Source organism: Salvelinus sp. IW2-2015, linkage group LG18 (genome assembly GCF_002910315.2).
Source record: "Salvelinus sp. IW2-2015 linkage group LG18, ASM291031v2, whole genome shotgun sequence".
NCBI classification, from domain to species: domain Eukaryota; kingdom Metazoa; phylum Chordata; class Actinopteri; order Salmoniformes; family Salmonidae; genus Salvelinus; species Salvelinus sp. IW2-2015.
The window spans coordinates 46,876,702-46,893,983 of NC_036858.1; the positions used below are offsets into that span (position 1 = coordinate 46,876,702).

A 17,282-nucleotide genomic window follows, 5' to 3' on the forward strand; every position below is an offset into this window, starting at 1 on the left:
TGAACCAGACTTGTGGAGGTCTACAATTGTTTTTCTGAGGTCTTGGCTGATTTCTTTTGATTTTCCCATGATGTCAAGCAAAGAGGCAGGGAGATTGAAGGTAGGCCTTGAAATACATCCACAGGTACACCTCCAATTGACGCAAATTATGTCTATTAGCCTATCAGAAGCTTCTAAAGCCATGACATAATTTCTGGAATTTTCATGAGGAATTCATGAGGAATGCTTTCCCAACAGTCTTGAAGGAGTTCCCACATATGCTAAGCACTTGCTGGCTGCTTTTCCTTCATTCTGCGGTCCAATTCATCCCAAACCATCTCAGTTGGGTTGAGGTTGGGTGATTGTGGAGCCCAGGTCATCTGATGCAGCACTCCATCACTCTCCTTCTTGGTCAAATAGCCCTTACACAGCCTGGAGGTGTGTTGGGTCATTGTCCTGTTGACAAACAAATTATAGTCCCACTAAGCTCAAACCAGATGGGATGGTGTATTGCTGCAGAATGCTGTAGTAGCCATGCTGGTTAAGTGTGGCTTGAATTCTAAATAAATCACAGACCATCACACCTCCTCCTCCATGCTTCATGGTGGGAAACACACATGCGGAGATGATCTGTTCACCTACTCTGCATCTCACAAAGACACGACGGTTGGAACCAAAAATCTCAATTTTGGACTCATCAGACCAAAGGACAGATTTCCACTGGTCTAATGTTCACTGCTCGTGTTTCTTGGCTAAAGCAAGTCTCGTCTTCTTCTTAGTGTCATTTAGTAGTGGTTTCTTTGCAGCAATTCGACCATGAAGGCCTGATTCACGCAGTCTCCTCTGAACAGTTGATGAGATGTGTCTGTTACTTCAACTCTGTGAAGCATTTATTTGGGCTGCAATGAGGTGCAGTTAACTCTAATGAACTTGTCCTCTGCAGCAGAGGTAACTCATGAATGCCAGTTTCATCATAGCGCTTGATGGTTTTTGTGACTGCACTTGAAGAAATGTTCAAAGCTCTTGATATTTTCCAGATTGACTGACCTTCATGTCTTAAAGTAATGATGGACTGTCATTTCTCTTTGCTTATTTGAGCTGTTGTTGCCATAACATGGACTTTGTCTTTTACCAAATAGGGCTATCTTCTGTATACCACCCCTACCTTGTCACAACACAACTGATTGGCTCAAACGCATTAAGAAATAAAGAAATTCCACAAATGAACTTTTAACAAGGCACACCTGTTAATTGAAATGCATTCCAGTTGACTACCTCATGAAGCTGGTTGAGAGAATGCCAAGAGTGTGGAAAACAGTCATCAAGGCAAAGGGTGGCTAATATAAAATATATTTTGATATGTTTAACACTTTTTTGGTTACTACATGATTCCACAATTGTTATTTCATAGTTTTGATGTCTTCACTATTATTCTATAATGTAGAAAATAGTTTTAAAAAACTTTAAAAAAAACTGGAATGAGTAGGTGTGTCCAAACTTTTGACTGGTACTATAAATATATATATTTTACTCAAACCACCCGTGGGCCGGATTGGAACCCCTCACGGGCCGGATGCTTGACTCCCGTGCTCTAATGGGTTTTATAATCTAATTTGTCTACTTTTTAGTCTGGATGTTGTTGACTAGTCTCTTGGAGCCCAAGTCTGATAAGCATGGCATATAATTCTCCTGGGCTTGTCAACCACATTCCAACTACTACTTCATGAGTAATCACTACTGACTAATACACCAATTATCTCCTCTCTCTATTTTACATCCATACAATTAACCTTTTCATGTGTCATTCACAGCGTAGGCCCTACATAGATAACAACCATATAATATTACCAATACTGACCCTCAATAAGTTCTTATACTTATGAAGTACTGTAAATATGGAGGTCAGACAGCTATGTTGACACACCGAAGTTAGACCACACAGATAGAGAACATATCTAGCCAACGTATTATGACTGTTGTCTGAATCTGAACATGGTCTTGTGATGAAGTGCTATGTAAGAATTATGACAAACCAAGTAGATGTCCACTGGTACAATTGGAACATAGGCTACTGTAGCTATTGTGTTACAAGTATTTAAAGAACACCCTTGTACTCAATTTCACCCGTGGTGGTGCGACAGAGTACTCTGTATGCACTCTTGAGTTGGGTGGAGGAATACCCTTGTGTAGGACTGTCACTGAAGCTGCTTGCCAACACACTCCATAGTTGCTTTTACAATTTTGTAATTAGAGTACATTATCTTTTAATTATGCAACTCTACAAATGCAAGGAAAGCTTTCATTTTACATTCATGTCTGCCTGTCTCAATCAACAAAACAACAAGGAAGAGTAAATATCCTCAGATTTTCTACCTAATAGCTGGAGTAGTTTATTTCTGCTGAATACTCTGGGCAGGAATCCAGCCTTTTATTTAATGGATGGTTGTTCAACATAGCAGGGAAAATATTAACTGTGCACCTATGTTAGTGCACACGCACACAAACTGGGCGAGAGAGAGAAAAGATGGAGGGGTAAAAAGGTGAAAGTCAAGCTCAGGGTAAATATTGATTAAAGAGAGCTAAGAAAGAAAGATGTATTGAAGTTTCACTCCCTAATGATGTAGGCTACATAGACTTGCTCTTACTTTACAGAGGGCCCGTTGATACATCGGGCCCTGCTGAGTGCTTATCACCAACACCCATTGAATGAGAAACCAAATATATATGTGTTATAATAAATATTCATAAGCACTTCCTCTGTGCTCCATGTCCAGAGATGTCCATGTCCCTATATCGCTCAATGCCCTGCCTGCTGATGCAGCGGACTGGAAAGGAGCTGTCTCTGCACAATGCATCCAACCATTTTGCAGTATCATTGATCTGACAATTCCAGAAAATCATGTTTATCAGTAAATAGCCTACCCCTCTATTTTAATGCACCATGATGAAGTGTTGTTCTGTACTTCAACTATGAAATATCTGAAGGCTTGATGAAAACAAGTTATGATAGTGACCCCCCAAAATTACATTGTTGCTATTAAAGCGGCAATCTGCAGCTCATGCAATTACAAAGTGACACCCCGACCCTGTTTTGGTAAACAGCTGAGGGGTGGGGCTGTAGACATTTTACCATTCTCAAATTCATACATATCTATATGGATGCAAGTGCTTAACTTTGAAATGAAAATGAACGTTTTAAATATGCTTTGAAGCTGTTTGTTTAAGAATTGTTTAAAAACAACGGAGTAGCCTAAAATAAGCGTATATTTTGTGTTCTGATGGGGTACACACATTTTGTAAGCTGATGAGGTAGTTATATTCTTCAAGAATCAATGGGTAGCCTACATTTAATGCATTTTAAAAGTAAAAAAACGGATGTAGCCTACAATCGCAGATTGCCCCATTTTAAATAGGCTGTAATAACAATAATCATCATCATCAGTAGTATTATTGTTATAAATATCATAATTCTCATGCCACAGGGACTTCTATTGGTAATGAGACAAGCAGCTGCACTGACAGGAGAGCATGACAGCTTTGACATTTTCATCGCGCGCTCTGTGCACCGCGCCTCTTTTTTCTTATTAACGCAAGCATAGAAATCAGAAGCACACGAGACTCGCCCGCGCACAGGATTACATATATACACACACACCTCTTCATCCCATGTTTATAGGATATACCGAAGTCAGGGAATCGACAAAGTGGGAGAACAGGAACACGGGTTAGGTTATTCTTGTGCCGGAACACGGGTTAGGTTATTCTTGTGCCTGCACCCAGCCGGAGATGCCAGGACCTTACAGCCTTTTCGACATCATGTAGAACACGATGAAGCCCTGCAAGCCCGTGTTGATAAGGAGGAGTGAAGTGGACGGAGTGACGGATACTTCCCTGACCGAATCTTCAAATGTTAATGCCGGCAAGATGGAGAAACAGACCTTGGTGACGGCTATCAGTTTGTCCATGAGCCTGGCATCACTGGCACTTCTCATCACCGCTATCATGACCGACCACTGGTACGAGACGGACACAACACGGCACAGGCAGAACTGCGACCAGTTCGGGCCGGACGCCAACGACCAGACGAACCGGCGGATGCCCATCTATCACCTGCCCCTGATGGACAGCAGCAATCCTCGGAGGAACCAGGCGCTGCTCCGGGCGATCCACGTCGGGAGTAGAGAGGAGGAGCTCCTGGAAAACTGGAGGTCAATTTTGGGAATGGGAATTTTAGAAACGGAATGCGGGCGGCCTCTTTTCTCCACTTACTCTGGACTTTGGAGGAAATGTTATTATCTAGGAAAGGACAGGGACATCGACAACCTCATTGCCAAGGGTAAGAGATGCTGTGGGGAATTTTACCCGGGGTCCAGTGCGGTGCAGTGAAACCGCATCCCTTGGAGATATAGGCCTAAACATCTGGCAATGGTAGGGCTATTTGTAAATGCTTAAAAAGTTACATTCCGTCATATGCACTGCTGTTTAATGGTCTTTCAATTAATTATATAATACATCAACTGACCCTTGAATAATAAACTCATGAGCTTAGTACGACTGACTTAACCCATCATAACTAAATGTAAAGTTGTTTTTGTTGTTATTTCAGTGTGTGTAAACAACAGATGTAGCTTTAAAACATGTTTTAAACTATCATGTTGTCCTCGGAGATGTGTGGGTCTAGCCTATCTGTAAACCATGGGCGTGCAAAGTTCTGTCTATAACAAATCTATTCATTCGGATAACTACCATGGCCTGTGTACATAGATAGACACACGCAAGCGCGCATGCAACCTGCCTATCATACAGACCTTAAAATAAGCTCTGATCTGATCAGTTTTAGACTGCATCGGACAGAAAATCAACGAAATACACGAAAGGTATTTCCACCATGCGAGCCCAGTGTGCACTTCACACTCCAGGCAACGAGGGAGCGTTGCGTGTTAAATATCAATTATTATATTCCTATGATCCATATCATTTGCATGAGGATGGAAAGTGGCATCAATATATGTGATTAATTCCGTATGTACTAAATCAATAGACGCGCTAAAGTCAATCAATGGGAAACTTGCGCAAAAGCTCGGATTCTCAAGTAAAAATGTTGTTGACCAATTAATATAGCAAGTGAAAACGAAAATGTTATTAGGACAACGTTTTGTAATATTGGTAGAGCTATAGTATTTGTGGAAGGGGAGCAGGTCAGATCCCTGCCATAGTTAGTCTTCTTTGCTGCCTCCAAGAGAGGGGACAATATTACATCACTCAAACAATTAAACCCCTTTTTGTTACCCATCAGAGATATAGGCGGAATTTCCCTGTTTGCCTTTCCGTAGTATCTTCTCACAGCCATGTGTAGAGGCTTTCATAGTGCTGAGGAATATGTATAACATCTGCAATCTTGTGGGAAAATACACATTTACAGCCTCGAAAACCTTATTAAGAAGTATGTCCATGAAACAGAGGAGTCCACTTTATAAATGAATACTTAACAGCCACAGCTTTTCTCAAGACAAGTCTCCTTGAGAAACACTTGCCCTTTTCTGCTACTCGTTATGTTCACAAAAGTTCTTGTCTCTATGCAGGTATAGCCCAGCGATGCATCACCATCAAGTACCATTTCTCCCAGCCCATCCGGCTCCGCAACATCCCGCTCAACCTGACCCGCACCATTCAGCAGGATGAGTGGCACCTCTTACGTATACACATTTTCTCATTATGAAAGATATTCCCCTATGAGCCTTTCATGAAATGAATAATCCAGACACCTATTACTCTCCTACTACCTTCCATTCAAAAAGGAGGGCATATGTTAATTTACATGAATTACATTTAGCAATTTACCAAAGTTACCATAATCTTCAGTAATTTTGGTAACATCTATGGCAATCAATCATAACTTTGGTCATTTATCACTTCTAATACCCCCCCCCCCCCCCCCCCCCAATATTATTCATATATATTGTATTCATTATGTGTCCATATTGTCTATCGTTTCTAGTAGATTGACCACATGGTTCAGAAAAAAATTGCCTAATTAATGAAAAAAATGCATCTAATCAATAATGGCATTATTTCAATTAACTCTGCAACTCTTCCAACTAGACTTTTTTCACAACTGCCAACAGTGTGATGCCAAAACTTGACAAGAAATACATAAATACCAATGGTATTCTCCAAATCCATGGTTTATATTTAGGTTCATGTTTTACATCTTTGTCATCATTTTTTTTCATATATTTTACCTGTGATCATCTCAAGTACCCAAATAGGGCCACTAGATTTGAAAGTTTCTAGTAATATACCCTCCCTTTGCAACCCTAGTGGTGACAGAGAGGAAACCGTGTCTCTTGCATAAGTGCTCACCCGCTTCTCCCTCCTCTTCCTTGAATCAGACCTGCGGCGGATCACTGCAGGTTTCTGGGTATGGCAGCAGCCGTTCTGTTGTGTGGCTGCATCGTGGCGTCTGTCAGCTTCGCCTGGAGAAAGTCTCACTCAGCACGTCTCTGGGCTGCTCTTTCTCATGGCAGGTACAGTTTACCACACCAACTGAAACGCTTGTTTACTTAAATAAACACAGATGCTCTCTCTCACACACTCTCCTCCTCTCTTTGTGGTCCCTCTTCCTTCTCAGGGATCTTCTGCACCATCTCCCTGTGTACCTATGCGGCCAACGTGTCCTACGACCTGGCCAGGGTCCCTCCCTTCATCTACGGGCTGCCCGCTGACGTGGAGCATGGCTACAGCTGGTCCAGCTTCTGTGCCTGGCTCAGTCTGGGGCTGACAGTGGCATCTGGATGCCTGTGCACCACTTTCCCCATCCTCAGCCATAGCAACAGTAAAGCCCAGCAGGGCAAGGGAAAGGCTGCCCCCAATGACTGTGTTTGACACACACCTTACTGCGTTTGATAAACACTTTACTGTGTGTTACACACATACACACACACCAAGCCTCAGATGCAGCAAGGGCCTACAGGCAGAGTCTAAGATGTCTGTGTCTACTGTGTTTACTGAGTCTGACAGACACCTCACAGCATTTCACACCTCTTACTGCATCTTTCACATCAACTCTGAGCTGCAGCAAGGGCCTGCAGACCAACACCCCCAGACACCTGGCTGACTAACCCATAAACAGCTGCAGCAGGTGCCTGGGACTAATGCTGACTCCTGCATTTTCAGTCTGAAAACACTTCTGCGTCAACCATGCTTCCACTAGACCCTGCATCTAAATCGAGGTCACTTCCATGGAGCAAAACATCCTGGAATTATGGAACCATAATATATACAGTGAGCTCCAAAAGTATTGGGACAGTGACACATTTGTTGTTTTGGCTCTGTACTCCAGCACTTTGGATTTGAAACGATACAATGACTATGAGGTTAAAGTGCAGAGTGTTAGCTTTAATTTGAGGGTATTTTCATCCATATCGGGTGAACCGTTTAGAAATTACAGCACTTTTTGTACATAGTCCCCCCCAATTTTAGGGTACCAAAAGTATTGGGACAAATTTACGTGTGTATTAAAGTAGGAAAAGGTTAAGTATTTGGTCCCATATTCATAGCATGCAATGGCTACATAAAGCTTGTGACTTTACAGCATTTGTTGGATGCATTTGCTGTTTGTTTTGATTGTGTTTCAGATTATTTGTGCCGAATAGAAATTAATGGTAAATAATGTATTGTGTCATTATGGGGTGACTTTTATTGTAAATAAGAATAGAACATGTTTCTAAACACTTCTACATACATGTGGATGCTACCATGATTACTGATAATCCTGAATGAATCGTGAATAATGATGAGTGAGAAAGTTAGACACACATGTCATATCACCAAGACATGCTAACCTCTCACCATTACAATAAGAGGGGAGGTGGTATGATATTTGTGCATATCATTTCAAATCCAAAGTGCTTGAGTACAGAACCAAAACATTTGTCACTGTCCCAATACTTTGAGCTCACTGTATATGCCATTTAGCAGACGCTTTTATCCAAACTACCTAAACCTTAGCTACACCCATACGTCCATGCTTTTTCTGTGGTCTTTATGCGATTATGTCTGTGATTCAGCCTACTGCTACCTTTGCACATATTTTTTTATGTATGCTCAGAATTCAGTGTAACCAAAACTGTAAGGAAACACATCTGTGGATATTCATTAGTTCTCTTATCAATGGACACAGACCAAACCCCTGTGCATATGTGCCGAAACCCAAGTCAAGATGTCCCCTCATCAATGGATATTAACCTGATCGCAGTGGAGACAGACCAAACCTCGGTGGATATGCACCTAAATCGAAGTCCACATCTCCCTCATTAATGGATATTAACCCTGATCCTAGTGGACCCTAATCTGAGTGTATTTACCAACGTTTCAGTGGATGTATTTTGTAATCTATCAATTAACATTTGCCGTAACCCCAGACAGTGGATATTTGTTGGATGTGCGTCATGCGGTCTGATTGGTAAAGAGTTGGATCATTTCAGAATACGCCTCCTGAAAAGAGAAACTGAGGAACTCTTGAAAGATGCATTATTTCCGAGTGGTATAGTCTGTGTTGTACGAGTGGTATAGTCTGTGTGTGTCTCTTGAATCCAGTGTATCCATCTCCTAAAAATTCTCACTCAGGATCCAGAGAGTTGAGTGTGTGTTAGCAGCAGTCTGTATCGTGACCTACTTGTGGATGAGGGCGTCTATAGCTCCCAGGCTCACTCTTTGGTAGCCTTAAGGCTTCCGTAAGGGGAAAAAGCTTGGGGTGAGTGAGGGGTCCACATCAGTTCCTAACCCCACCCCAGTATCCTCTCCCTGAGTGTGTGAGGGTACCGGTCAGAGGGTCATGATTTTCTTTTCAGCAGGCAGGAAGAGCTGGGGACTAAGCAGCAGAACCAGGGTCCCACTGTCACGCCCTGACCATAGTTTGCTTTGTATGTTTATATGTTTTGTTTGGTCAGGGTGTGATCTGAGTGGGCATTCTATGTTGTATGTCTAGTTTGTCTGTTTCTGTGTTTGGCCTGATATGGTTCTCAATCAGAGGCAGGTGTTAGTCGTTGTCTCTGATTGGGAACCATATTTAGGTACCCTGTTGTCATTGTGGGTTGTGGGTGATTGTCTATGTTATGTTGTATGTTAGCACAGTGTTTATATAGCGGTCACGTTAGTCTTATTCCCTTTGTTGTTTTTTGTTTAAGTGTTCTTCATTAAATATAGAAGAATGTATTCAAACCACGCTGCGCTTTGATCCGCTTCTTACGACGATCGTGACACCCACCCACATGGAGAACACAAGCACCCACATGCATTTGGTTGATTTTAATCAATCAATAAGCAATTCCTCTCAACTTTTGCTGTATCCTGAATGTTTATTTGAGCCATTCTGGAATTGGAATAAGTGATACTACAGTTAGTTATCACTAGAACAGCCTGGCCTTTCAGCATATAAGTACCCGGTAGAGAACGTTGCCGGGCGTCCTCTTTAGCATATACATATCAACCTGCAAGGCACGCAAACATGCTTGATAATAAATGCTTGAAAAATAGTGCATAAACTATTGTAAATGATTAATTGCAGGAAGAAATATTAAAATGGACATCAACAACAACAAAATAGTTATTTGTTAGATTGATTCAAGGATATGTTTTGTATAATTCCTAGAAAAAACGTAGGCCTATAGCCTATTTTAGTTTCCCTTACAATAAAAACATTACAGTGTAATCAATTGGATCAGCTTTATTTGCAGATTCAATTAGTAGAGTTATAGTAATTCATAAAGTCCAGTTACAGCTTCTTTTGACAAAGTATAAATGAAAAATATAATAATAATAATAACAACCAGCCAGGTGCGCAGGTGAAATTATTTACTGTATTCCTAAACGAAAGCATCAATGGATGAACAATTGTAAAGGATTAATTGCATAACGAAATATATGCATGACAAGATATAAAAACAGTCATTTGTTGATTGTGCCCTTATACTCGTGCCTTTACGCATGAATCATTCGCATCTTCTCTTTATGCTTCGGGTCCACAGTCAGCACACGCCTTCAGGACTTTGTGTGAGCAAGACCCACAAACAAATCAGTTGCACTGCACACGGTTTCCATCGGCCTTGTTTCCATCGGCCTTGTTTCGTGTGCACCTGTCGACTTGACATTGTGTGTTAATTTTCCTGAGTGGGAGCTGTGGTTCTTAGGGAAGAGGGAGAGGCAGGACATGCGGCCTGCTCGACAGCTGTAGCTTATTTCTTGGTGTTCATGTGATTCTCACGAAGCTCACATGCCAGATCCAGTGGGATGCATGGTGCTGAGGATGCAAACATACATTTATTTTACATCTGTACACCTTGAGTGTTGCTTTACCACTCTCCATCACTGATGTGGAGTACAGATCCACTGTTGTTGTTTTGCGCAGAGGGGGGCGGCTCCCTCCTTTGTTCACTGTTCCGAGCAGGCGAGTCTTCTTTGCAGTAAACTTTTTTTCCCGGTGAAATTGATGTTTAGACGTTTTCCATGGTCACATTTCTTCCTTTGCCCATGTAAGTCTACAGGAGTCTCAAAACCTGTCCCAGACAGTTACTCACCCGCTGGCCTGGTTTCATCTTTACCCAGATATGGAAAGCCATTGAGCAAGTACTTGATTTCGACATCGGCGGCTAACCAAAACTTAACTGAAGTCACATGCACCATTATCAGTTTATCTGGTTTCTGGCGCCCATTGATCCATTGACGACAGAATAGCATATTTTAATTTAGGTTGATTATGTTACTAGTTTTTGCTTACAGTAGCCAGATCAATGCTGGTCATGTGCTGAATGTATGGGCAGCACAGATATTCTTGGAAAAAGAGCAATTTGTAAAAAGAGCTGCACCTCTTGAATTTTGAGAGTTATTTGACAAAGGTAAGTGTCAACGACTAAAACAATTGATCTCATCTCCATACTTCAGAATGAACCACATTTATCTAAAGTCATACATACAGTGCATTCGTAAAATCCTCTCACTGTCAACTGCGTTTATTTTCAGCAAACTTAACATGTGTAAATATTTGTATGAACATAAGATTCAACAACTGAGACATAAACTGAACAAGTTCCACAGATATGTGACTAACAGAAACTGAATAATGTGTCCCTAAACAAAGGGGGGGTCAAAATCAAAAGTAACAGTCAGTACCAGCTACATTAAGTACTGCAGTGGATCTCCTCCTCATGGACTGCACCAGATTTGCCAGTTCTTGCTGTGAGATGTTACCTCACTCTTCCACCAAGGCACCTGCAAGTTCCCGGACATTTCTGGGGCAATGGCCCTAGCCCTCACCCTCCAATCCAACAGGTCTAATTCTCAATGATGAGATCCGGCTCTTCGCTCCATGGCAGAACACTGACATTCCTGTCTTGCAGAAATCACGCACAGAACGAGCAGTATGGCTGGTGCATTGTCATGCTGGAGGTCATGTCAGGATGAGCCTGCAGGAAGGGTACTTGTGCTCATAGGCGACGTTGTTGCCGGTGATGTCTGCCTTACAACAGCCTACAAGCCCTCAGTCCAGCCTCTCTCAGCTTGCGGACAGTCTGAGCACGGATGGAGGGATTGTGCGTTCCTGGTGAACTCGGGCAGTTGTTGTTGCCATCCCGCAGGTGTGATGTGCGATGCAACATCCGTGCAGGTGTTGTTACACGGGTCTGCCACTGCGAGGACGATCAGCTGTCCGTCCTGTCTCCTGTAGCGCTGTCTTAGGTGTCTCACAGTACGGACATTGCAATTATTGCCCTGGCCACATCTGCAGTCCTCAAGCCTCCTTGCAGCATGCCTAGGGCATGTTCACACAGATGAGCGGGACCCTGGGCTTCTTTCTTTTGGTGAAGTTATTTAGATTTTTACGAATTCTCTTTGAAATAGTTTTTGCTGAGTTTATATATCCCCCCCCCCCCCCCCCCATCTACACACAATAACCCAAAATTACAAAGCAAAAACAGGTTATTTGAATGTTTTGCGAAATGTATATAACCCCCCCCCCTCCAGAAATATGACATTTACATAAGTATTCATATCCTTTCATCTGTACTTTGTTGAAGCACCTTAGGCAGCGATTACAGCCTTGAGTCTTCTTGTAAACAAGGTATTTCTGTTTTCTTTTCAATACATTTGCAAAAATTTATAAAAACTATTTTTGTTTGTCATTATGGGGTATTGTGTGTTGATTGATGAGAAAAATGTTTTATTTAATACATTTTAGAATAAGGCTATAACGTAACAAAATGTGGAAAAAGTCAAACGGTCTGAATACTTTCCGACTGCTCTGTTTTTAAGTGGAAATATATACATGTAATTATAAAAGGATCAGCATGTTTACAACTTTTTCTGTCAATGACTTTCCCTCACTGCAGCCCCAACAAAAAGCTAACATAAGCATCCCACATGACATAACATTCAAAAGGGATCTGTATAAAGGTTTCCCTCAGAAGTCTCACTTGATAGTTCCCACTCCACACATTGGGTCTATCACACAAGAGCCAGGTTGATTGAGAGAGTAGAGAGAAAAGATTCAGAACACACCAGGCCAAGCGAAGGACGTGAGAACAAGATGTTTGGGCCTTTTGATGTTAGAACAGAACACAACCAAACATCAAGAGAGGAATATATTCAGAGAGAGAAAGATGAGACCAAACACATGGATAAACTCCTTCCATGCCCTGTGGTAGCTACCTTGATGTCAGACAGAAAGGCCAGGCTATAGTGGATCTCAGCTCAGTAGTCTTCATATAGCTCCGGTTGGCTAAAGGAAGCCTGGAGAGCTAGATGAAACCGAACACTATTAGAAATACTCAACTAGTAGAGATTAACAGAACGAAACCATAAACATGAAATATGGTTGACGACACAGAGGGCAAGAACACGTTCTGATGATGTCACCAACCTGAGGAGAGGTATCCCGAGGACACAGTGGTCATCGCATATTGTACATATTACCTCAACTACCATGTACCCTTCGTACCCCTGCACCTTGACTCCTTGTATATAGCCTTGTTATTTTATAGTGTTACTATTTCCTTTTTTATTTCAAAAAATGTTCTTACTCTGCATTGCATTCGGCGCATGTGACAAATACATTTTGATTTGATATTCCTGGAAAATGTGGGTAGGTGCAACTTAATTAACACAATAAATGACAAGGGTTTGAGTGAGAGGACTAAAGTCTCCAAGTTGCCACAGACACCTCTCCAATGTGTAATTAAGGAATTTCAATGCACTTTTATGACTCAAAGAAGAGTCTTCAACTATAACGTGCTTTTTTTTGAGCTCTCCTTAGCTGTGCCGTTGAGGAACTAGAGAGAAAGCACACTTGTAGTAGTTGTTTTGTTTGGAATGCAACCCTACATCACACAATTACTATTGTTGTTTACGCATCACAAAAATATAAATCACAATCTGGGTCAGATGGGCATCATTTGAAACCTTGTTATATTATCAACATGACTAGCTAAGTTATATAAAAAACAACGCACAGTGTTAGGCTTTCACAAGGCAATTCAAAGAAACAAATCGTAATTTGTGCACAAAGTAAAAAGTAATGAGTGCATACAGGTGCGTGTTCTGCAGCAATGTTTCTTCACAATAGATAAAAATAGGCTAATTCAGATCAGAACAACTCAGGGTATGACGCCATGTCATCTTGTAACTGTACATCAAACATAGTGATCATAAACGTTGACGCTGAGTTTTATGATATGGAAATGTGAAGTGCACATTTAGACCCCCTCACGGGTGTTTGGCTGGCTTGTATGACATCAAAGCGGTATGTATTATAATTCTCAACGTATCATCTTTCTAAATACATTGAGTCCTCTTCATTTACAGCATTTCCCTCACTCAAGACAAAAAAAGTTGCAAAAGTTGCCCAGTTAGCAGGAGGGATGGGGCAACTTTTTGTCGCATGATTTGCTCAAGTTAAGACTGGTCGTCAGTCAAAACCCATACAGTGCTGTGAAGCGCAGAGCCTAAACTCTGTCATTTATAGCACGTTACTGTACAGCCGTCCCCCCCCCCGTCCCTTTGCCCTCAGAACAGCCTCAATTCATCGGGGCATGGACTCTACAAGGTGTCGAAAGCGTTCCACAGGGATGTTCCACAGTTGACTAATGCTTCCCACAGTTGTGTCAAGTTGGCTGGATGCCATTTGGGTGGTGGATCATTCTTGATATACACAGAAAACCGTTGTGTGAAAAACCCAACAGCGTTGCAGTCCTCGACACAAACCGGTGTGCCTGGCACCTACTACCATAACCTGTTCAAAGGCACTTACATTTTTTGTCTTGCTGATTCACCCTCTTAATGGCACACATACACAATCCATGTCTCAATTGTCTCAAGGCTTAGAAAAGATTTGTTACCCTCTCTCCTTCACTTCATCTACACTGATTGAAGTGGATTTAACAAGTGACATCAATAAGGGATACTAGCCTTCACCTGGTCAGTCTGTGTCATGGAAGGAGCAGGTGTTCTTAATGTTTTGTATGCTCAGTGTATACACAGTATAGTCTACATGCATGACTACAGATTAGTTCAATGGACCTGATACTTTGACACTTGGCAGGGACAGGCAAATAAATATGAGAATCTCCTCACAGATTGTGGTAATCATCCAATGATGCTTATGACCATGTTAAGATGATATAAGGTTAATATTACCTCCAGATCCGGTTTCCTCTGCTCTCCAGCTCATCTGTCTGCTTGCTGCTGTTCCAATGATCCTACTCAGATCCTAGACAGAGAGACACTTCTACCCACATAAAAAAAATACAATAACCTTAAACCTACCAGACAATAAACACCTGCTGTTACACATTTTGCAAGTCATACGCTGAAGTTCCCTTGGTGCATGAGAAGTAAAGTTGCACATACCTGGGGAGAGAAGTGTCTGGACTCCACTGTACCGACAGCTCACTCTGAATAACACTGTTTTTATGTACATATTCTTATTCATTCCTTTACACTCGTGTGTATAAGGTAGTTGTTGTGAAATTGTTAGGTTAGATTACTTGTTAGATATTACTGCATAGTCGGAACTAGAAGCACAAGCATTTCGCTACACTCGCATTAACATCTGTTAACCATGTGTATGTGACCAATAAAATTTGATTTGATTTTGGATATCTTTCTACCACCGCTGCCTTCTATAATGTCCTCTTCAACTTTGTCCCCTGTAATACAGTTCCCACTTCTAGTCTTCTATTGATGACATGTGATCCTTGCTCAGTCCAAACCCTCGGCTGTCTCCATCTAGTGCCAGCTTTTGTGTTCCATTTGGTCAACAAAACTCTCTTTCTGCTTCTCTTCCTCCCTGGTAGGGCCACTGTCGCGGTACAGTCACTTCTCATCGTCAGCTCCCTCTGCAGGCGCAGAGACAGCTCTGGTCCAGTCACTCCCATCACCCATGAGCCTTAACTGGATCTGAGACGCTGTTGTAGATGAGAGTGACTGAAAAAATAAATACTATAATTGCAGCTTCCTCCTTTCAATCAGAAAGTATAAATATCCCTACATTGGGTAGGCCTATCTGTATGGGCAGAGAGGGGAGTGTCGCTTTAGAAGTAGAAACAGCCTCTGCAGTTTCAGCTCCCTCACTTGCTTTATTCCAACGGAGGTGGTGAAGAACACTTTTCCAGTGATGTGATCCACCTGAGCAACATTATTAATTTAAGTGTAAGATAAGAATAACTCAATCATGTAGACATCACTTGTTAAGAAGAGAATATGAATCCCGAGCCAGGATTAACGATTGGCTTTATTACAAGTAGCCTACGCAATACACATGCGCAACCATTGCCCAAGCTTCCAGCTAGATTGCCGACCGCTTCGATGAGGACCATTTTACAGGAAAGGAAGCTATTTACTTTATTGGCTCGTGTTTCATAGATTACTTGCACATTATTACTGGCTAGTCTAATATTGTAGCCTACTCACCGGTGCTTGACTACTGTCTAGCTACTAACATCTTGTTTGGCTGCAAATTTGGTCCTCACCTCCTGAATCAGGAAAGACTCCATGTGCTTCCGGGCGGTACTGTGGAGCATACAACTGACAAGTTGAGTCTTTCATACTGACGAATTTAGAAATGCTAAGCTGTGAAAGCTATAAAAGTACAACTCAAAGCTCCATGCCAGTACACTTTTCGTAGCAGGTTAGGAGAGCATTTTAGCGAACCCTTTTCCTAACCTGCTGCGTAAATTATCTTAACCTGCTACGGAAAAGGCACTTCCGTTCGTACCTGTACTCCCTCTACTCAGAACCGGCAGCATCTCTTCTTCTAGGATAGGGGGCAGCATTTTCACGTTTGGATGAAAAGTATGCCCAGAGTAAACTGCCTCCTACTCAGTCCCAGATGCTAATATATGCATATTATTATTAGTATTGGATAGAAAACACTCTGAAGTTTCTAAAACTGTTTGAATCATGTCTGTGACTATAAGAGAACTTATTTGGCAGGCAAAACCCAGAGGACAAACCATTCAGAATTTTTTTGTTGTTGAGGTCACTCTCTTTTCAATGAGTTTTCATTGGGAATCCAGATTTCTAAGGGACCTTCCTGCAGTTCCTATCGCTTCCACTGGATGTCAACAGTCTTTAGAAATTGGTTGAGGTTTTTCCTTTGAGAAATGAAGAAGTAGCCATGTTCAGAATGAGGCTCCAGTGAAGTGTACTGTTTGTTAGAGGCGCGTGACCAGAAAGCATGCTACACATTGTTTTCCTCCGGTATTGAACACAGATCATCCCGTCTTCAATTTTATCGATTATTTATGTTAAAAAATACCTAAAGTTGTATTACAAAAGTAGTTTGAAATGTTTGGACAAAGCTTACAGGTAACCTTTGAGATATTTTGTAGTCACGTTGTGCAAGTTGGAACCGGTGTTTTTCTGGATCAAACGCCCAAATAAATTGACATTTTGGATATATATCGACGGAATTAATTGAACAAAAGGACCATTTGTGATGTTTATGGTACATATTGGAGTGCCAACAGAAGAAGCTCGTCAAAGGTAAGGCATGAATTATATCTTTATTTCTGCGTTTTGTGTCGCGCCGGGAGGGTTGAAATATGATGGTCTGTGATTGTTAGCTGGGGTGCTATCCTCAGATAATAGCATTGTTTGCTTTCGCCGTAAAGCATTTTTGAAATCTGACACTGGATTCACGACAAGTGTAGCTTTAATTTGGTATATTGAATGTGTGATTTCATGAAAGTTTAATTTTTATAGTAATTTATTTGAATTTGGCGCTCTGCATTTTCACTGGATGTTGGCCAGGT

The 17,282-nt window shown here is 41.7% G+C and overlaps 1 pseudogene; it reads left to right on the forward strand.

Annotated features, from left to right (window-relative positions):
- Positions 1-3,575: 3,575 nt before the first annotated feature.
- LOC111977641 (transmembrane protein 178A-like) lies at positions 3,576-9,515 on the forward strand (annotated as a pseudogene).
- The last annotated feature ends 7,767 nt before the right edge of the window (positions 9,516-17,282 follow it).